Here is a 23,401-nt window from a genome sequence, read left to right as displayed (position 1 = left end):
CCACTTAGGAGACTACCTCAGGAATCTAGGAGAAAAACAACAGTGGCCTTGAGTAGGGTGTTGGCTGTGGCCATAGTGGGGTCAATGAGAAGTGTTCAAATTTAAAATATATTTTAGAGGCAGAACCTATAGGACTTGCTGGTAGATAATTGCATTTTTCCCAAATATTCTCACATTATATGCAAAGTGATCTCTCTTGACCTATATTTCCAAAGCTTTTCTGAAACAATTTTAGATCCAAGCCCCCTGTCCTCACCTTCCTACTCATATGCACATCTACACACTCCTTTCATGCCTCAGAAAAATGCCCCCAACCCTCTTAGAGCACAGTTGGTTCAAAGAGCTTACCCAGCCACCCATTCCAATGTACCACTGCATCTTAGCCTCGGTTGCAAACACAGCTCTCCTGTCAGCCTTTCCCTGGTTCCCTATGGCCTTACAATCCATACCACCTACAGATCCCTGGAGAAACGACCTAACAGTCATTTCATATTGGTGCGGGCTCTTCATATGTGGAAGACCATGTGCTCCCTCTGGGGGTCTGTCCTGCTGAATCTCCCCCCTCCACCCCCCAGCATTCAGTGGGTGGTTATCAGGGCCCAGTCCAATACTAGGCTCTTCATGTGCCTCAGTTACTTCATTCTTCACAACTCCCTGAGGACAAAACTATCAACATCACCATCTTATAGTTGGTGGCTGTACAGTCACACAGTCTGCCCGGGGTGAGAAATGTTTTCTGAAGAGTGAAACAACATCCAGCTAGCATTTAAGTCTGATTCCATCTGACTGCAGGTGGAGCTCGACTGAGCTCTTAACCCCTGGACCCCACTACAACTCCAAGACACTTCCTGCCCCACCATTCTTGCTTAAGCATCACAGTTAAGGCATGACTCTGAAGCCAGGCGGCCTGGAATTGGATCTGAGTGCCACCACATTTTACGTACATGACCTTGGACAAAATACTTAAGCTCTCTGCCTTCATTTCCTTCTCTGTAAAGTACGGATAATAATAGTGCCTGCCTCATAAAAAAAAAAAAATGAGTCACTACATATAAATTGCTTAGAATGGCTCCTGGCACAGAACAAATACTATGTAAGTATTAGCTACCATCATCATCCTCCTTCTCCTGCCTCGACCAGTGAACACTTCATCATTATAGCAACAAAACTTCAGCTATGATCATTGAGCCACCTCCTAGGTCAGTGTCTTAGTCGTCTAGTGCTACTATAACAGAAATAGCACAAGTGTATGGCTTTAATGAAGAGAAATTTATTTTCTCACAGCCTAATAGGATAGAAGCCCAAATTCCAGGTGTCAGCTCCAGGCGAAGGCTTTCTCTCTCTGTAGGCTGTGTAGGAAGGTCATTCTCATCAACCTTTCCTGGACTAGGAGCTTCTCCACACAGGAACCCTGGGTCCAAAGGATGCACTCTGCTTCTGGCATTGCTTTCTTGGTGGTAGGAGGTCCCCATGTCTCTCTGTTCACTTCCCTTTCCTTTTATCTCTTGTAAGATAAAAGGTGGTACAGGCCACACAGCTGGGAAACTCACTTTACATTGGATCAGGGATGTGACCTTAGTAAAACTAAAAAAAAAAATTTTTTTTTTTTTTTAGTTTTAAGGGTGTTAAAATCCCACCATCCCACCCTAATCACCTTTAGCATAATCTAACCTTGCCTCATTAACCATAGGCAGAGATTAGGATTTACAACACAGGAAAATTACAATCAGAAAATGGAGGACTACCACACAATACTGGAAATCATGGCCTAACTAAGTTGACACATATTTTGGGGGGACACAATTTAATCCATGACAATAGGTGTCTATGGAGTGGATTGTTAAGGGAGTGCATAGTGAGGTTATTACAAAAAAAAAAAAAGCTCAGTAGGGCAGAGCGATGAGGCAAGTGTTAGAGATACTAAAAGGACACTTAATAAGTTGTGATTAATTTACTCTGAATAATGCATTGAAGTGAGGCTATTTTCAAGGGATTATTTGGATTAAATTACTGACTGGTCAGAGGCTCATCTCACTAATCAGGAAGTGTGTGGAGTGGGCAGATGGGAGCCTGTCTCTCCTAGTAACTGTCTAGTTATTAGTATATACCTCTCCCAACCAGCTCTCTAGCAGCTCGGAGTTAAGGTCCTACATCTCAAGCTCTTGCCGTCACTGTTTTTCATCACTAAAGCTGCTAAGATGTATACTAATCACACTAGATTTATCTGTGGTAACAACAACAAATTTCTGCAGCTTAAAACAATCAGGTTTATTTTTTTTCATGCCATCGGTCCATCATGGGAGAGACAAGAGGGCCCTCCTCATTGTAGTCAGGGAGAAGAGGGCCCTGCTCATTGTAGTCACTGAGAGACCAGGCTGACACAGAGTCCATCTCAATATGCTTCCATGATCACAGGGTCTTGGAAAAGAGAAAAATATGCTGGTTTTCCATTGAAGCATCTTGGAGTTTGCCAACAGTGAAGCAACATTCAGCTAGCATTTAAGTCTTTTCAACTTGACTGCAGGTGGAGCTCGACTGGGCTCTTACCGCCTAGGCCCCTCTGCTTCTCCAAATACTGCTTCTTGAAGCTTATGCCTGAAAATGGCACATCCTGCTGCTCACATTTCATTAGCCAAAGCAAGTTACACGGCAATGCCTGGGTTTAAAAGGGACAGCATGTGCAATCTTCCTGCAGGGAAGTGCCCTGAATACTTGGGGACGATTATAAAGACTATCACAAGAACGACTTAATTGAAATTTAGCAGGAAATCCACCTAAAAGCGGCTTAAACATAATAATAGCCTGGAGGTAGAACAGGGCTCAAGTCAGTAAATTCAGCAGCTCAAGGACATCTTCAGGGACCTACTTTATCCATCCTTCTGTTTTGTCATCCTTAGGGTGTCAGCAATATTTCCCCTCATGGTCACAAGATGGCTACAGAAGTGCCAGGCATCACATGAAGACCAACGGCATTCAGAGAAAAATAGGAGCATTTCCTCCCATAAGTCTTATTCAGAAAATCTTTCCCAAAACACTAAGCATACTTTCTCTTGGGTTGCATTGGCTGTATTAAATTATATGGCCACGACTTAATCAATCTCTGGCAAAAGGAATGAGACTGCTATGATGGGCTCAATATTCTGGCATGAGAAAAGACCTGTTTTCCCTTTGCACAAATAACTCTGGTTTCCATAAGAAATACGAAGAAATATGCCACTGAGCATAAGCAAGCAGTAAAATGTAACCCAGTTTTACCAATTAGGGTAAGCTGTTTTATTCAGAGTATAAATAAAGAGGCACCACGAGGTCCCTTCATGAAAAGCCTTCATTTGTGCTTATGTAATTATTCACAGTGGAATAACTATGAGCAAATAAAGCAGACAAAATAGGCATTTAATAGGGAAGGATCGTTTACCTAAGGGTCAGGGAAATAAGAAACTACTACAGATTGATATTACATCCCTCTCAAAAGAGTTGACTAAAAGAAATCACCACTCCCTTCTTTGTGCCCCCCACTACAGTCTAAACATTCTTCATCATTTCACCCACTGTACTTTATTGCCTTTATCTGTGTACCTGTCTGTCTCCACCTGCAAGACTGAAAGCTTCTTGAAAAAGATATGGGCTGCTTCGTCTTTTTATTCCTGTGCATGATAAAAATAATGGCTAATATCAATCGGACATTTACCATATGCCATAACCCATCCAAACCTCTAAGTAAATTACCTCATGTAATATTCACAACAACTTTATGAGGCATGTGCTGTTATTATCTGTGTTTTATAGATGAAGAGATGAAGGGTCAAAAGGTTAAGTCACTTGACCAAATCTAAACAGTTACTAAGTGAGAGAGTTGGATTTCCAATGCAGGCAGCCTTGCTGGGTTATGCCTAGCACATTTGCCCAACAAATAGGTGAACTTAATATGCTTTAATATAGAATATGAAGGTGAGATAGAAAAGGAATGAAGAGCAAGTGATAACACGTATGATATTTGAAATCAAGTATTATAAAGTTCCATGAGGGTGGTGGTGTTGGGTGCCGTCGAGTCGACTCGGACTCATAGCAGCCCCACATGACAGACTGGAACTGCCCCATAGGCCTTTCTTGGCTGTAGCTTTACAGAAGCAGATCACCAGGTCTTTCTCCCGCAAAGCCATTAGGTGGATTCAAACTGCCAATCTTTCAGTTACCAGCTGAGTGCTTAATCATTGTGCTACCAGGACTCCTTGCATGAAGGTAGAGATTATGTAAGTGGGTCTTGCTCAGCGTAGTATCTCTAACTCCTAGTACAGTTCCTGGCACACGGTATGTACTCAATATTCCTAGAAAGGAGGGAAACAGAGAGAGAAATGGAATGAATAAAAAGAACTAATACCCTCGTTCTCACTTTCCCTATGTTTTCTGCCTTCTTTAAGACCTCTACTATCTCCACAGCTAACTTCCCTTCCAAAATCTACAACATATTACAAAGGGTAGGAGAGAGTGTTAGTGTTTCTAAGTATCAAAGGCTCTGGAGGAAAGAGTTTAAATGTAACATGGTTACAGAGTAAGAAAGAAGGACTCTGCACCTCCTAAATATTCCTTTGGCTTTTGAAACAATGTCTTGTGTAAAGTAGATTTCTTCCTCCAACTGAAACATTTTTTAATAATTGGGACTTGTGCTTTTTCTTCTAATTGTGTGCTGCTTGAAATGTCAACACAAAGCAGGAATGCCAATCCCCGCATAGGCCATAGTGGCTTATTTTTACAAAATCAATACAAGGCCATAAGCAAACAAATAGCGATGATGAAAGACCACATAGTGGCCACCGCCAGTTGATGGAACTATTACTGCAGCAGTTCCTCCACCAGCAAGATGTTACATTAGACAGATAATAGGATGTAAACCAAAGAAGCACCGTTTTTCTTTTTGCTTTCAGCACTATCGTCATAAGACTCTGCTTTCAGAGATTGCTCCAAACACCTACACAAATTTAACATCTCTTCAGACCATATCCTCTTGCCACTCTAGTTTTAAATCAGCAAAATCACGATGAAACTGAAGCATTGCACTTTTGCCATAAGTGAATTTTACGCATTCTTATTTCTGAAAGGTAACCAAGTTTTTGTTGTTTCGATTCCTATCCACAGAGCCATTTCAAAAAGTGTCTCTTTGAAATAGCCTCGAACTAGAATTTCATGAAGTCTGTTAGCATCCTGGAATTTTGTTTGTTTGTTCTTGCTTCTCAGATTATTTTCAAAATCTCACATAAATTTTTTTGAGTTATTGGGGATCTTTTCAAGTATCCCTTCAATGTCAGCATATCTAAAAATGAACTCACCGACTTTTCCCCAGTCTAGCTTTCTCTCTTGGTTGATGGCCCATCATCCACTCTCTAAACCAACCCAACACCTCAGCCACCTTTGACCTCTCTCATTTTCATCATCTGCAGCAAGTTAGTTGCCACGCCCAGTCATTCAATCTCAAGATCCATCCTTTCCTTTCCATTCTCATGTCTAGAACCCTAAGTCGGTCCCACATTGTCCTCCTCAGAATATTGCAATGGCCCCTTAACTGGCTTCCATTGTTTGTCTCTTACCCCTCCAACCCATGTTTTATATTTTCTTTCAATTATTTCTCCAAAAGAAAGATGTAACATAGTTCTTGCCTGCCTAAAAACTGCAGTGGCTCATTATTGCCAATTCTTAAAAAAAAAAAAAAAAAGAAGCCTCTAGCAAAATTCAAGACTCTTCTTCAGTTAGCCCCAGCCCACCTTAGCACACTTATCTCCTATCACTCCCCACAAACCTTCGTTATTCCTGTACATAATATTCATTTATCATGATGTTTCTCAATTCCATCTGTCTGGCAAAATCTGAATTAGCCTTCAAGACCAAACTCAAACGCCCCTTCCTTTTATGGAAACTTCCTTGATCTCCAGTCAGAACTAAACACCTCTTCTGTGCTCTCAGAGCATTTTGTTTATATTCTTATTATGCCCTTTGCCTCAGATCAGGTTTCCAGAAGCAGACCCCCAGAGGAGGATCTGTAGGGAAGTGTTTTATTAAGGAAATGCTCCCAGAAGAGACTGGGAGGTGAAAGAAGGCAGTAGGAAAGGAAAGTGAAATAAACTAAGCAAGGGTGAACATTTATTTAGTCAAAGTTCCACAGACAGTAGCTCAGTTTCCACAGGGAAACTCTACCCATTAATTTATGTCCTGCTTTTTTTTTTTTCTAAGGCAAAGCGAACCCTGGTGGTGTACTGGTTAAGTGCTACGGCTGCTAACCAAAATATCAGCAGCTTGAATCCACCAGGCACTTCTTGGAAACTCTACAGGGCAGTCCTATGGGGTTGCTATGAATCAGAATCAACTTGACAGCAGCCGGTTTGCTTTGGGTTTTTTCTTAGGCAAGGGGCTGGGCTTTCCTACTCCTACACTGAGCAATCATTGGTTAGGGACTAAACTCCCAAGCACTTCCTGCCCTCTGCATTTGTGTACAAACAGGCCAGCTACTGAAGGAGAGTCATACATCGGTGCGGGTCATTGGAAGCAAAAGCACATCAGAGCTGAGGAAAGTGCACACAGAAATGGTGAAAGCAATCCTAGTGGATCAGGGAGGCAGCAGCAGTGTCAGCTATACTCCTTTGCAGAGCCTGCCTTATGTTCTACCTAATCACATGCAGTTATTCCTTTTCCAGCCATCAGGAGGTGAAAACCCTGGGGATAGAGACATTTTCTTATTTATCCTTATGTCTCTATAACAGATTGGATATCACTTTGTACCTGGTAAGTACTTAAATGGTGAGTGGTGCAAATGGCTAAACACTCAGAGGCACCTTGGAAGAAAGGCCTGGCAACCCACTTCTGAAAGATCATAGTCATTGAAAACCCTATGGAGCATAGTTCTACTCTGACATATACATGGGATCACCATGAATCAGAATCAACTCCACGGTAACTGGTTTCTTTGTTTTTTAAGTGGTTATACACCTCTTATTGATTCAAATTGAATAATCCTTACCTAGGTATTACACAACATTTTGCAGCTACTAACCATTTTGCTGAGATTTTTTTTTCCCCTAGCTGGTTTTGGCTCAGTAATAAAAGGTATGGTGGGTGGCTTCTGGGCTTTCAAAACCTAAGCTTCAACTTTTCACCTTGCACTTTTCTTCCTGGAGCAACAACTTGCTCAGCACATCCTTTTCTAAATTCCAAGACAGGTTGCTTGCTCTGTTCAGTCAAGACTGCCAACTCAAGAAACACTTTTGAAAGATCACAGTCAACATCATTGCCAAGAGAAGTTCTTGGCACACGAAGAGTCTGGTTCAATATGAGATGCCAGATGGTGATTTCAACTTCAGCTAAATTCCTGCTGAAGAGTGTTTGAGCTGCAGATGAGAAAATCTTCTATGACAAATTTCCAAGCTTTAGAAGCTTCAGAGAAAAACGGCAAGTGTTGATACATCCCTTCCCCCACCGCAACCACATGTACGCATACCGTAGAACTACTACCTACATCTGGCAGCTAAGACTTCCACAAAAATGTATTTGCTTTTTAAGAAGACCATAGACCCAGATTTGACTTTACTGATATTATAATGTCTTAACTGAATCGATTGAAAGCAAGCCCTGGGTGGCACAAATGCTTAAGCACTCAACTACTAGCCTAAAGGTTGGCAGTTCGAACCCACCCTGAGATACCTCATAAGACAGGCTGTAGCAGTGCCAGGTGTCACATGCAGGCCAACAGCATCCAGAGAAAGGTCTGCTTCTGAAAGGTCACAGCCTTGAAAACCCTATGGAACACAGTTCTATTCTGACACACATGGGGTCGCCATGATTTGGAATTGACTGGACAGCAACTAACAACAACAATGCTATTTGATTATATGCAGTCTTTTTTCAAAGGGTGTGTCCCCTTAGCATCTGCTGTGAGCTTTTTTGATATCTGGAGATAACTCTTTGCTTTCCACAGTAATTCCTTTGTTAAACCTATTGGTAATCAAGGTGTCTCCCTTCCTAAATATCTTATAGGGCATATTGATGAAGTGTAAGATTGGTGATGCTCTGCCCTGATGCCCTTGGATCCTTTTACTGGCTCTGCATGCCCTCACCCCAGCTCTGGTGAGCTTTGCTTTCTATTAACTGCCTCCTGCAACCATTTTCAGAGAACTTGACTTGGACCACTGAGTTTCACCTGTTTGAACAGGAAAATGAAAGTGCTTGGGAGCTCACTGAGGCCCTGAGGTGCCAACAGTCACTGTCTCACTGGTGCGGGAGACTGAAAGCCCTGCTTCCTACTTCCAGTGAGGACTAACTTGGAGACGAAAATCACTCTCCAGAGCTCCACTCAAGATCAGGCTGAGGCTGGCGTTTTGCCTGAAATTGTACCCTTGCTTGGCTTCCTTCCTTTTCCTGTCCTGCCCCTGCCCCACTCCCTTACAGGTTTCTCTTGGGAGCACTTTTTTAATAAATCCCTTGCACATAAATCCTTATCTCAGGGTCTGCTTCTGCGGGAACTGACCTACAATTCTTAGCAGTGAAAAAATTTGAGGTGTTTCCTGCTAATAGTGAGAAGGGAAATTCTTTTTTGGAGTAAGAAATACATGCGTACCTACTTTATCAATCAAATTCCCAGAAGGAAATTTGTAAACTCAATATCGTGAGCTCAAATGAGTTATTTTGAGACTAGTTAATAAAGGGACTGTTTTCTAAGGTGTGAGTGTGGGTGCAAAGAAGCCACAGGATAGTGCCTGTCTGGAAGCCTGTGCTGGTAACGTGGGGGTACCATTAACAACTTTAGATCTCAGGGCCAAGAGGGGAAAATGGCTTTGGGAATTCGCCATTGAGAGCTGTGTGGAGAGGGCCATCTCCAGAAGATGTGGTCTTAATGGGAGGGATGCAGCCAGCCTTCAGCAACCCTATAGGGAGCAAGGTGGGTGAGTAGATACCCCAACCTCACTTTTCTCCCTCCCTCCAATCTTTTGTCAGCAGCCTTGTCACCTGAGCATAACAAATAGGGCACAAGGGAGCCTGTTAATATAGTACATCTAGGTTGGCTTCTTAGAGCATAGAGCAGGTGGAGAGGGACAAACAGAAGTTATCCCCATACCTACGTGCATGCAGCTGTATTTATGCATGGTACAGCCTGTTCTTGCCTTTGGCGTGTACCAAACCAAACCGAACCCATTGCCATCCAGTCGATTCAGACTCATAGCGACCCTATAGAACAGAGTAGAACTGCCCTATAGGGTTTCCAAGGACCAGATTGTGGATTCAAACTGCTGACCTTTTGGTTAGCAGCCGGAGCTCTTAACCACTGTGCCACCAAGGCTCTGGCCTGTGACCAGATACACGTAAATAGGCACTAATTTTTCTCCCTACTAATCTCGTTTTCTTCTATCTTATTTGTACTTTGGGGAACCCAGATGTGTATGATGTGGGGATGCACACATCTTTTCTCCATGTGAATGTCAGGTATGTGGAAAGCAGCTGAATGCTCAACCTACGAGATTCGAAAGGTACATGTTCAAACATCAAGAGTTGATACATTTTAAGTAATTTAATTAATTAAAAACTTAAAATTAACATATTTTTATTCTGAATATGGCATCTGGGCATCTCAGTATTAGCCCAAAACTTTAACCTCTAAGATGAAATTTTATATCAATTGATACAAGACTCACAGAGCTTACTGTCGTCAGATACATCATTTTGACCTCCGTATTTTGGTGCAGAGGTCTAAATTATATCCTTAGAGAACCATAGCCATTCTCTCCCAATTGAAGACAAAATGCAAACACAAAGGCCTTTGTGTTGCTTTGTGCAATGCTGTATCTAATTACTTTCTCATCAGCCCAGGTGCAAAAATGCCCTCATTTCTCAGTTTACTCCCAAATGTCTTCATTATTGGAAGCAATGCTCTCTTCCTATTGGTCTCATTTTCTGTGTTTGAAATGGTCATTTTCCCTGCATTCAGCTTTGGTTTGGTTCAGAATGTAAAGCACTATAAAATGTGCAATGTGAGAGAAAAAGTGTCACTCAGTTATTTTAAAGCTTTTGAGATTAATCATGGAAAACAACATTGGTCCTCAGGCATGAGCTGATGTGGGTTGGATGGAGGATGGAGAAGCTCCCTTCCCACCAGGGCTTCCAACTTGTTTGTTCCAATTCGAACTCCTGCTGAGAATTTGCATTTCCACGCTAGATATACTGAATCAGAAGCTACTGCTCTCCTAGCAGGAGCCCTGGTGGCACAGTGGTTAAGTTCTTGGCTGTTAACCAAAAGGTTAGAACCTACCAGCTGCTCTGTAGGAGAAAGATATGGCAGTCTGCTTCTGTAAGATTACAGCCTTGGAAACTCTATGGGGCAGTTCTGTTCTGTCCTTTAAGGTTGCTATGAGTCTGAATAACTCAAAGGCAATGGGCTTGGGTTGGGCTCTACTAGTGGTTCTCAGAATTGGTCCCTAACCAACAGCATTAGCATCCTCTGGGAACTCGTTAGAAATGCAAATTCTCAGCAGGGGTTCCAATCGGAACAAACCGGTTAGAAGCCCTGTTTCTCACACTTCTCTAGGTCTCTGGACAGCAGTGACTGCCATCTCAGCCTCCAACCTTTTCTCTGCTGGGTGCCTTGCAGACTCGGACACAGCCCAGTAGAAGACAGGCAGCAGGCTGTGGGGCAGGCATTAATGAATCATTTCTAAGTGTTAAAATAGTATATATATTGGGCAATATTCCTCTGAAAAAAATTTTTAATACTTTTGGGTCCAATGGGTTTGGAGTTTGTGTGTGTGCGTGTCTTAATATTTTTAAAAACTGTACCTTATTCTGAAGGAGCCCTGGTGGTGCAGTGGTTAAAGTGATGGACTGCTAACTGAAATGTTGGCAGTTTGAAACCACCAGTCGCTCCGTGGGAGAAAGATGTGGCAGTCTGCTTCCGTAGAGATTTACAGCCTTGGAAACCCTATGGGGTCGCTATGACGAATATGTTGGATGGCAGTGGGTTTTGGTTTTAGTCTTATTCTGAGGCAGCTGTTTGTGTCAACAATGAACCCTCACAGGAGGGGAGTGCTGGAATGGAGAGGCCTGGGGCCAGGAGTCCGGTACATCCAGTGTGTGGTCTTTAGCAAGGTACCAAACCTTTCTGAACTCCAGGTTCTTTTTAACAATAAGGGAATTGGATTAGATAAACTCAGAGTCCTGTTCTGTCCAATACTGGTGTCACTAGCCACATGTGGAGAAGTCTGAATTGAGATGTGCTGCAAATGTAAAATACATACCCATTTTCAAAGACAATACAAAAAAAAAGTTATATATCTCATTAATAACTGTTATACTGATTACATGTTGAAATGATAATATTTTGGGGTATACTGGGTTAAATAAGAGATATTACAAAAATTAATTTCACTGTTTTTCAAGTCTTTTTTAATATGGCTACTAGGAAATTTTAAATTGCACATGTAACTCACTTTATATTGCTATTGGATGGCACTGTTTTAAAATCAATGATTCAGGATTCCTATTTCTTTTGTGTGCCATCAAATTCTAGAAAATTAAAAGTAGCCTTGCTTGAAAAAAATGTTATGTCACTTTTCATGCTGAAGTCTTTTTTAAAAAAGCAAAGATTTCGTTTCATAGTAGCTAAGTGTTTAAGAGCAAGGGAGCGGAATGAAAATCAAAATGTTTCTTGAAATAAAATTTCATTACTTTTCATCTGAATGAAGCTGTAGTGGCAGTCCTTTGGCTCTTACAGTCTTTAGAATAGTAGAACATTTCCAGATTCCAGTCTCATTAAAAGGGATAGCTCCACAAGTGAAGATCACACACACACACACACACACACACACACATACATGCAACATCTCTTCTCCATGTGAGTGCCAAATATTTGGGAAGCACCTAAATGCCCAGTCCTCGAGATCCAAAAGGCATGCGTTCAATAACCACTTCCTGCCAAGCTTTCACTGCTAGACCAAGTAAGACCAGTGCACAGAGGCAAGGCATCAAACAGACCAGCAGAGGAAATACTCAGAGGCATAAGTGGAAAAAGGGTAGAGTGGGTTGGCTGGGGACACATATATTTTCATAGATAAAATATAGCCCTGAGTCCCAGGAAGAGGGATCTAGGACCTGATTTGAAAGGCTTGGGCAGAATGACCATTCTTACTTTCTAGGGCTGTTTGCTATTTTAGTCCCCAGTGAATGAACATTGTTCTCTTATTCATAAGCTGACCCCTATGTGACTATTCTGGTAATAGGTTAGACAGATAACTTAAAGATGAGTGTGTGTGGTATACACTTATTGGACACAACAGCCAGGCATGAAGTATACAAGTGAGTGTGCAGGCATGTGTGCACTTACACGGAGCATTAGAAGGAGGGAGGGAGGACTGTAAGCCCCTCCTCTTCCTTATCCTCCAGGTACACTATGTTGAGGAAGGAGATCTTGGGTTTCAAAATGAGATTGATTTTGAAAATCTTATTTTGACATCATTGTAAATTCACCTGCAATTGTAAGAAAATAAAGATCCTGTATACTTTGCACCCAATTTTCCCCTGTGGTTACACATCTTGCATAAGTAGAGTACACCATCAAAACTAGGTAGAATCCCTGGTGGTGCAATGGTTAAGAGCTTGGCTGCCAACCTAAAGGTCCACGGTGGAAACACACCAGAGGCTCTGCAGGGGAGAAGAGACTTGATGCTCTCTGCACCTGTAAAGATTTCAGCCTAGGAAGCCCTATGGGGACAGTTCTACTCTGTTCTATAGGGTCACTATGAGTTGGAATGGACTCAAGGGCACACAACATCACAATCAGGAAATTGACATTAATACAATCCACGAACCATATTCAAATTTCATCAGTTTTCACATGCACTCATTTGTGCGTGTGTTTAGTTCTGTGCTATTTTATCACATGTATCGGTGCTTTGGAATCGCAGCTCTGCCAAATACTAGCTGTGGGTTCCCGAGCAAGTTCCTTAAATTCTGGGCCCCAGTTTCCTCATTTGCAAAGTGGGTATAATGCCTGTCTCCTAAGTGTAGTGTGACAATAAAGTAAAATAATTTCTGTGGGTCTTTCAATACAGTCTCTGGCTCATTGTGGATTCTCAATAAACTGTAGTTTCCTTCCTGTATACCCTTGTTCTCCCAGTAGCTTAGGGAGTTTTTTTCCAGTAACTTGCTGAAATAACCAGACTTGTGGGTTACAGTAAATCAGGCAGCTCCTTCAAGGGCATATTTAAACCTGCAGCTCAAAAAGTGTTGGGCGTTGCTTTCTGTGGGCAGCTGACTCCTCTAGGCCCGGACTTGGGATCTTGTTTGAGTGCATTGAGATCAGACGTGTAGAGAGGAGAGAGAAAACGGAAACTTTGAAGAGCATTAGAGGTAGAGCTAGCAGGAAGCTGTTAATACCCAGCAACCGTTGGCCAGAGAACCACCAACTCCAAGGATCTGAGGGTTGGAGGTATCCGCAGAGGCTGCCTAAGGCGCAGGAGTCTATGAGGACGGAGTGGTCAGGTACCGTAGCCAATCTAAACCTGGTGGAGTTGCCGCACTACCTCCCGCGGGTTCAGTGTCAAGTCTAGAGCCCGAGGGCTGGGAAATCTAGGGAGCAAGGAGCCTAAATCCCCACCTTCAAGTCCTGCTGGCTGCGGGCGGGTGTTCTAGAAGCCGTGTGCGTGCTAGCGTGTTTGGAAGGAAAGGGAAGCGAGCAGGCCGGGGGCCGCTGGGGATGACACGCCAGTCCTCGCCCCCCGGTGACCTCGTGGCCAGGCCTCCTCCCACTCGCCTCCGAGCTCTGGCGTTTCTAAGTTCAAATCTCCGGGGAGGCCGCCCCAGCGTTTGGCAGCAGCCAAGCACGGACTGGGCTCTTCCTGGCTCCGGGGACCAGTGCAATCTCCGTGGCCTGGGGCTCAGGGTTACCGGCGGGGAGACCTGCGAAGTCCCCGACAGCGCCCCGCGCTCCTCCCTCGGCAGCCGGGGCGGCGCGGGCGCGGACGTGGGGCTGCCGAGCCCGGGCCGGCGTCGCCAGTGGCTCCTCCTCCCCGCGCGGCCCGGCCCTTCCTCCCCGGCGTCCAGAGCTCTGGGTAGCCGCGGCCGAGCGGGAGCCGAGCGCGCTGGGCGCAGCTGTCCCGCTGCCGCCGAGCCCTGAGTGTGCTCGCGGTCATGGTCCCCGCGGCGGCGCCGGGCGCCTGAGCCCCAGACGCGGTAAGCGAGACTGCAGTACCCGGCTACCCCCGACCTGTGGTCTGAGGGGTGAAGCGGAGGCCTCGCACTGTTCCCGCTCCGTCGGAAAGGCCCTGCGCGCCCGAGGTGGACCCGTACCGGGGACAGGCAGGGGCTTCCTCTTCCGGACCCGGGGCCAGGGCGGGCGCTGTCCCCGCGGGCCGGACACGGGGCGGCTGGGAGGAAGCGGTGGCCCGGAGGACCTGGTGCTCCCGGGGGACGAGGCGGGGAGGGGGCGTCTTCGGAGGCGAGGAGGAGGGGCGGGTCCTGAGGCTCGGGCTGCGCTAATGGGGGCGGGCTGGCGGGGGTGGGGAGGATGCGCGCAGCAGCCTGCGGCCCGGGAGAGAAGCGCTTTTGTAAGAGCTGGCTCCTTACATATGGAAATGACGCTCGCGAGGGTCTCCATTCGCGTCCTTTTGAAGGACGCCCGCCCGGAACCGCGGCGCCGGCAGCGAAGTATTGTCCCGCTTCTCGAGCCGTAACAAAGCGTCCTCCTTCGCTTTGCAGAGCACTGGAGGGAGGCGGCCAGCTGTGCGGGCGCTCCGGAGAGGCCGACAGAAGGTAGGCAGGGGTGGCAGGGGCCGAGAGAGCATGCTGCCTGGTGACATAATACGGTGTCTGAGGTTCCTGGCGGTGGCGATGGGCTAGCGGGTCGGGGACGCATCACAGGTTGCCAGGGACCTGCGAGCCGCGCCCGCCCTCCGGCTGCACCTCTGCCTCCGGCGGGGAGCGCCACCGCGGCTGGGCATCTCTGCCACCCCTGTGGCCCCAACCCGCAGTCCCGAGCTGAAAGCGGCTATTGTACGTGGTCCAGGAGCGGACTTGAGTCCCGAAACGAGCAGAAAGGGTGTTTGTTCGGTTGGTTTATGCCAACCAGACAGCCTTGAGTGAGAAGCTCCTGCAAAGAAACCTGTCTGGGAAACCCCAAGCCTGGGCTGAGTAGCTGAGAGCTGTTTGGAGCCCTTAAAGTGGAGAATTTAGGCGGCGTGTGAGATCGTTGCATATAGACAGACTTTCCCAGTGCGGTTACTGGGAAAGAACAAAAATGACACTTCCGGTTATTGCGTAAAAGCTGGGACCGCCAAACCAGCGGAATGAAGTGTGGAGTGAGTCGCAGGAGGAAGCTGCCAGGGTCCCAGAGACTGATAGGCTTCTGGGCTTCTAACCTGGCCCGACAAAAGGACAAAGCTGATGAAAACGGTAACTGCTAAACGCTCTTTGGAGAAATTGAAATTGAGAGACGGGGGAGGGGGGGGATTGCGGGGGGGGGTGGGTGGGAGCGGAGTAGCAAGAGCTAGAAAAAGGACTTAATCCTGGCCTCCGCCTTAACAAACCCGGTTAAGGTTTAGATAAAATGGGAACTGGAAAGATTGCCCTACCGTGTACCATGTTTCTGGACAATTTAGCTACTGTTATGCGATCTTCTGCTTTCTTCATCAAACGGTGAAAAATCCTCTCCTGGAATTCCTGAGATGGGCTGAATTCATTAACTCCTGGGCTGAACTCCTGAATTTATTAAATTGAAACATTTCATGGTTGTCTTTTGTGACTGACATGCTAGCTTTCTGGGATGAGAATCCTGATAAAGTCCATCATGACACATGGGTCAAACTCCTGGGACCATTAATGATTTTTCAATGGGGTTCCCTTCAATTCTTTAACATAAAATTATAGCTGTTTACATATTTCCTGATGCTTGACATCTGCAAGGAAATATATTTTTTCTGTGTCAGCTTAATATTATCTTGAGTCTTCTCTAAGGGAGAGCATATTGGTGGCTGACCTGAAATATGGTAGGTTTTACTCTGGAATTGAAGGGAGCTGTGAAAATTCCCAGACTGCACGTAAGACTAACATTACAGGCTGGCTGAAAAACGAGTTTGTTGTGGTCGCTTCAGCTGTTGTCAATGTCCTTAGGGAGGTGAAGTGAACTGCTGGGGAGTTGGTTTGCAGGTTTGTTTATTTTCTCCTGTTCCTTGGTGATTCTTTAGAGGGAAGCATTCTGAACAGCACTGTAGATAACGGGTAGGACTTACGGATATTCCACAATGAGCTGGACATCAGTAAAGATACTGCCAACACAGGAAAAGGCTTCAGAGGAGGAGGCAACATTGAGGAAGCCATCACAGCACACTCTGCATTAAAATGTCAAGGATCAGACACTTGATCAGAATGGGTTTCTTTCTTCTTCTTTTTTTCGTTTTAGATATGTATTGACCCTTAATATTAAAAGGTGTTAACTCACACAGAGGGGAAGGATAGGGTTCCAGTGCATTCTAAATCAGCCAATCTCAATTTAATAGGCAGTATTTTTATTCTTATCGTGAGTCAGTGTTCTTCAAATAAATTGTTTTAAATGTCACTGCAAATGACTTTCAAAACTAACATTTCACCAATCTTGATGTTTCCATTTTATGTTAATAGCGAGAATATATTTTATCAGTCTTACATTGATAAAGGGTTGGTAAATTTAGCCAGAGTATTTTAGAGGGATTCAAACAGCCTAAAGCCTTTTCAGAAGGTTTATTTTTATAGATGCCAATTGATTTGTAAGCCAATAAATTATGTGGTTTGAATTCTGGCTATTGAACTTGCATCTCTTGGGCAGGGGCTTGTGGAGAGACCGCAGCTTGCCAAAAGATATTTTTATCCTATTTACAAATAAAGTAGAATTTTAAGAAAGATTATGGGATTATGCAAGTGAGCATCTTTGTTTGCAATTAAGGTGCTTCTTTATTGTAATTTACATGGCAGTTGACCGTTCATTCAAGTTTGTGGATGGAAAAGAATTACAAAGCATCTATGCATTAATGTTCATTTAACAAAGTTGGGAAAATACTGTTTATATGTAGAGAAGATCTTCACTCATACCCCAGGGAAATGTAGCTGGAGGCACCCTAAATTAATTTGAGCAAATATGGTTCTAGAAGTGAAAGTTGTTATAAGCATTTTGTTTTAGAAAAACTAACAAAACATGCAACTGTTTTCTGTTTTGTGATTTTACTTGGTAGCTGATTACAGGTTATTGAGTCTAGATTGTGCTAGGCTAATGGTGTTATTCCTTCAACTACCCTGAGTTAACTATTTGATTGGTTTATCCACCTAGTTATTAGGCTTAACAAAAGCATGGCTTTGCTACATCCTTCCGGGCATTAAAATACTAAAGGTTATTTGTGCTTTAGAATAAATGCTAGTAGGAGACCCTTAGTTAAGTTTTACAGTGTAGTTAGCAAAGTTGTTATTTTCTTTCCAGTTTTTTAATATAACTTTTTCCCTGTGCAGTGGTATTTGTGCTTTTGTGTTATATTTTTATACCAAGGTTTTATTTATGGTGATACGGTTGTACTTTTGGTATCCACTTAAAAGTGACGTGCTGTCTGAGCAAAGAGAAAGCTATTTGACGTAGTCAGTTGTGGGATGAAAAACAGGTGTTTCGGGCACAAGTATTCTCATATATAAACATGTGAATGAAAACTATTGTTTTTCTGTTAAGCTTTTGCTAAAATTTAATTTGTTCTTGTCATTATCTCCTTTTTATTGAAATTAGTCAAAAATGGTAAGCCTGGAAATGTTTGCAACAGATTAACGTTTGCAGAATAGAGAAGAAAAAGAAGCATTTTTATTTGATCATTGGTGTTATTAGGCAGTGACTTGCCAAATTGTGAAAGCTAAAGGCATGAATAAAAAGCTTTGCCAAAGCAGGGTTTGTTCATTTTCATCCCCTCAGTTATAAATAACTAAATTAGTCACTTGGTGGTCACTGCCTGGTCTGGACCCCCAACAGCTATGTCTGAACACAGGTTCGAAAGCATCTATTATGATGCCTTTGCAAGAAAAGCTGCTGAGCTGAGAGAGGCATCCAGACATTCTGCGTAGCTGTTCAGCTGCTGGACCATCTGGAGAGGGAATAAAAGGCCTGGGCTGGGGGCGCTGGCATTGTGCTCATTTATTATTTGATTTTCCCTTGCCAGACTTTGTCCTCTTTTCACTCCTTGTAGCCCAGAGCAGACGTCCCCCTTTGGCTAAGGATGCCATTCTTACAAGCTCCTTTCTATATCTGGGATGCTGGAAAGTTCACAAGTTCAGATACCCACTTCATGCCGGCCTCATGTTGGTGACTTCATTATTCCGGCTGCACCTATACCAGTTTCTTTTCCAGTCCCAGTTGGCACTGTGATTTCATCAGCCGGGGGTTGCCGAGTGGAGTGCAATAACAGATCTGTAATGGACATCCCATCAGGGTTTGCAGTATTTTGGCAGGCTGGTTTTGAGTTATTTGGAAGGAAAATGCTCCGAATAGTTCTCATTATGGGTGGTTATTGGGTGGTAAATGTTTTGATTAATGGCTCTGTGCATCTGCCTCCTATTTAACCACCCCTAGTTAGAAATCCAAAATATTGCCCACAATAAAATTGCCCTTTTATTCCAAAAGAGTCATAAAGGCTCCTGAAAGCCTGATTAGGAAGGTAGATAGTGAGGACAGGCCTGGGTTTGTGTCAGGGTTTATAAAACTAGAATTGTTCTTAGCAATTTGGAGGATTTAACACTCAAAAGGAGCCCAGGTAGCCCAACAGTTAAGCAATTGGGTGCTAACAAAAAAGGCTGGCAGTTTGAACCCACCAACTGTACCATGGGAGAAAAGACCTAGCAATCTGCTCCGATGAAGATTACAGTCTAGGAGACCCTATGGGGCAGTTCTACTCTGTCATATAGGGTTGCTGGGAGTTGGAATCGACTAGAAGGCAAAACAGCATCACTAAAAACCCAATTTTCTTAATCTCTGAGTAAAATTTCTACCTCTGGTGGGTGCTAGTTAGGCTTTGAGTCTGGAAAGCATGGAGCTGCACAAAGTGGACATACTTAAGTATTTATTTTGGGGGAATTAATTTAACAATGATCAGTACTTGGCCTATACCCATTAATGAAGATATGGGACTCTTCATGATCATTTTTATATAAAAATGTATTTCTTCCATGCCCTAGAACCAAGTGCTCCTTAAAGAAAATGAGAATGCCTGTTCTACCTGTGTATCCTTAGTTTCCTGTTGTTGTTAACCCAAATCAACTCGACGGCAACAGGTTTGATTTGGGATTTATTTTACCTGTATATCCTTAGTGTCCTGTTGTTGTTGTTGTTAGGTGCCGTTGAGTCAGTTCTGACTCATAGCAACCCTGTGTACAACAAAATAAAACACTGCCCAGTCCTGTACCATCTTCACAACCATTGCTAGGTTTGAGACCATTGTTGCAGACACTGTGTCAACCCATCTCATTGAGGGTCGCTTCCCCTTTTTTGCTGATCCTCTACCAAGCATGATGTTCTTCTCCAGGGACTGGTCCCTACTGATACTATGTCCAAAATATGTAAGACAAAGTCTCACCATTCTTGCTTCTAAGGAACATTCTGGCTGTACTTCTTCCAAGACAGATTTGTTCATTCTTCTGGCAGTCTGTGGTATATTCAATATTCTTCTCCAACACCATAATCCAAATGCATCAATTCTTTGGTTTTCCTCGTTCATTGTCCAGCTTTCACATGCATATGAAGCAACTGAAAATACCATGGCTTGGGTCAGGTGCACCTTAGACCTCAAGGTGACATCTTTGGTTTTTAATACTTTAAAGAGGCCTTTTGCAGCAGATTTCGCCCAACGCAATACATCCAATTTCTTGACTGCTTCCATGGGTGTTGATTGTGGATCCAAGTAAAATGAAATCCTTGACAACTTCAGTCTTTTCTCCATTTATCATGATGTTACTTATTGGTCCAGTTGTGAGGATTTTTGTTTTCTTGATGTTAAGATGTAATCCATACTGAAGGCTGTAGTCTTTGATCTTCATCAGTAAGTGCTTCAAATACTCCACTTTCAGCAAGCAAGGTTGTCATCTGCATATCGCAGGGTGTTAATGAGTCTTCCTCCAATCCTGATGCTGTATTCTTCTTCATAGAGTCCAGCTTCTCAAATTATTTTGCTCAGCATACAGATTGAATAAGTATGGTGAATGGATACAACCCTGATGCACACCTTTTCAGATTTTTGCCAGGTAGTATCCTGTTGTTCTATTTGAACAACTGCCTCTTGGTCTATGTACAGGTTCCGCATGAGCACATTTTTCTGAAATTCCCATTCTTCATAATGTTATCCATAATTTGTTATGATCCACACAGTTGAATGCCTTTGCATAGTCTGTAGAACACAGGTAAACATCTTTTGGTTATTCTCTGCTTTTAGTCAAGATCCATCTGACATCAGCAATGATGTTCCTCGTTCCATGTCTTCTGAATCTGGCTTGAATTTCTGGCAGTTCCCTGTCAATGTAGTGCTGTACCAGTTTTTAATTCTCTTCAGCATAATTTTACTTGCATATGATATTAATGATATTGTTCGATAGTTTCCATATTCTGTTGTATCACCTTTCTTTGGAATGGGTGCAAATATGGGTCTCTTCCAGTTGGTTGGCCAGGTAGCTGTCTTCCAAATTTCTTGGCATAGATGAGCGAGCACTTCCAACATTGCATACATTTATTGAAACATCTCAATTCCTTGAGCTTTGTTTCTGCTATTGCCTTTAGTGCAGCTCATGTTCTTCCTTCAGTGCCATTGGTTTTGATCATATGCTACCTCCTGAAATGGTCGAAAGTTGACCAGTTGTTTTTGGCACGTTGTCTCTGTATGTTCCTTCCATCTTCTTTTGATGCTTCCTGCATCACAATATTTTGCCCATAGAATCCTTCAGAGTTGCAACTCAAGGCTTGAATTTTTTCTTCAGTTCTTTCAGCTTGAGAAATGCAGAGCGTGTTCTTGCCTTTTGGTTTTCTAACTCCAGGTCTTTGCACGTTTCATTATAATACTTGACTTGGTATTCTCAAACTGCCCTTTGAAATCTTGTGTTCAGCTTTTTACTTCTTCATTTCTTCCGTCTGCTTTAGTTACTCTACATTCAAGAGCAAGTTTCAGAGTGTCTTCAGACATCCATTTTAGTCTTTTTTTTTTTTTTCTGTCTTTAATGACCTCTTGCTTTCCTCATGTAAGATGTCCTTGACGTCATCCAATAACTCGTCTGGTCTTTGGTTGTTAGTGTTCAGTGCGTCAAATCTGTCCTTGAGATGATCGCTAAATTCAGGTGGGATATACTCAAGGTTTTTTGGGTATACTCAAGGTTGCACTTTGGCTCTTGTGGACTTGTTTTAATTTTCTTCAGTTTTAACTTGAGCTTGCCTATGAGCAATTGATGGTCTGTTTCCATATTTGGCCCCTGGCCGTGATCTGACTGATGATATTGAGCATCTCATCGGCTCTTTCCACAGATGTGGTCAATTTGAATCCTATGCCTTCCATTCGGTGAGGTCCACGTGTATAGTCACTGTTTTTGTTGTTGAAAAAAGGCATTTGCAATGAAGTAATTTTCTTTTTGCAAAATTCTGTCATGTGATTTCTGGCATCATTTCCATCACCAAGGCCATATTTTTCAACTCACAGTCCTTCTTTGTTTCCAGCTTTTGCATTCCAATCACCAGAAATTGTCCATGATCTTTATTGCATGTTTGATCAACTTCAGACTGCAGAAGTTGTTAAAAATCTTCAATTTCTTCATCTTTGGCCTTAGCGGTTGGTATATAAATTTGAATAATAGTCTTATTAACTGGTCTTCCTTGTAGGCATATGGATGTTATCCTATCACTGACAGTATTGTTTTTCAGGATATATCTTGAAATGTTCTTTTTGATGATGAATGCAATGCTGTTCCCCTTCAGTATGTCGTTTTGGCGTAGTAGACCATAGGATTGTCTGATTCAGAATGGTCAGTAGCAGTCCATTTCAGCTTACTAATGCCTAGGGTATCAATCACTAAGTGTTTCATTTCACTTTTGACAACTTCCAGTTTTTCTTGATTCATACTTTGTGTGTTCTGCATTCTGATTATTAATGGATATTTGCAGCTGTTTCTTCTCATTTTGAGTCATACCACATCAGCAAATGAAGGTCCTGAAAGCTTTACTCCTTCACATCATTAAGGTCTACTCTACTTTGAGGAGTCAGCTCTTTCTCAGTTGTATTTTGAGTGCCTTCTAACCTGAGGGGTTCATCTTCCAGCAATGTTCCACTGCTATCATAAGGTTTTCACTGGCCAGTTTTTTCAGAAGTAGACTGCCAGATCCTTATTCCTAGTATGTCTTAGTCTGAAGGCTGTGCTGAAACCTGTCCACTGTGGGCGACCCTGCTGGTATTTGAAATAAGAGTGGCATAGCTTCCAGCATCATAGCAACACACAAGCCTCCACAGTATGACAGACTGACAGATGAGTGGTAGCAGTGTCCTTTTGGTGATAATTACTCAGTAAGTGGATCTAGGGAGGAAGGAAGAAAGGTACACAGGAAAACGATCCTTCTTTTAGCTCTCCCCATTCCAGTTTGGAGGAGATTGAGGCCATCAAGTGTTCTATGGTGGTTTCTGGTACTTCGTACTGTTAAACCAGCTAAGAGTGGATAGAAGTAATTTGCTGATGATGTAATTCAGTAGTCACATTCATGTGTTCTGTGTGCCTGCAAAGTATTGGGAATAGTATAACTTAGAGTCAGACAGACCACAATTCACATCTCAGCTCTGCAGCCTATATTAAAACTATGTGCTTGGATAAGTTGCTTAACTTTGCTAAGTCCCAATTTCTACATCTTAAACGGTAATATGATAATATCTACTTCAAAGAATTGGGAGGAGGTAAATGATGTATGTAAGGTACTTAGCATAGGCCAGACTCACAGTAAACACTCAGATGTAAAGAAGATGGTTTTTTCTGAACTCCCAACAACATTTCAGTCTTTCAGATTTTGTTCGACATTAACTTTATTGATAATTTTCCTTTAAAGATCTAGGAAGCACTGAACATTAATTGCTGCTACTATTACTTAAGAATATAATATTTTTTATATACATAGTATATCTCCTGCCCATTCTTACTGGCATTCCACATCTGCTTTGTTTCTAAGGTAGGTCTATGGATGACTGATGCTTTTAAATTACCCCTCTTCAGTTACCCTTCTTTGTAAGTCTCTCATATTTAATTGGTGGTTTTCTCAATTTGTCACCTGTGTCAGTTTTCTCTGGGATTAGCCATCCTCACCTGGTCACCATATTCAACCTGCACAAGAACCCTTCCAGATGGGCATTGTTATTCTCATTCT

General features: G+C 43.2%; 1 protein-coding gene across 4 annotated transcripts in view; it reads left to right on the top strand.

The window, feature by feature from the left end:
• The first annotated feature begins 14,104 nt into the window (after nucleotides 1-14,104).
• Nucleotides 14,105-23,401, top strand: part of NIN (ninein) — a 116,793-nt gene continuing 107,496 nt past the window's right edge. The window contains exons 1-2 of one of the 4 annotated variants that reach the window (XM_064292458.1): nucleotides 14,124-14,199; nucleotides 14,725-14,778. The gene's annotated coding sequence lies outside the window, so the exon portion shown is untranslated. Of the gene's footprint in view, nucleotides 14,200-14,567; nucleotides 14,779-23,401 lie in introns of those variants that run through there. The other 3 variants (XM_064292460.1, XM_064292459.1, XM_064292462.1) reach the window with 3 other exon arrangements.

The sequence above is a fragment of the Loxodonta africana genome, chromosome 10 (genome assembly GCF_030014295.1).
Source record: "Loxodonta africana isolate mLoxAfr1 chromosome 10, mLoxAfr1.hap2, whole genome shotgun sequence".
NCBI classification, from domain to species: domain Eukaryota; kingdom Metazoa; phylum Chordata; class Mammalia; order Proboscidea; family Elephantidae; genus Loxodonta; species Loxodonta africana.
The sequence above is the reverse complement of the archived record's forward strand: the minus strand, read 5'-3'. Positions and strand labels throughout refer to the sequence as shown.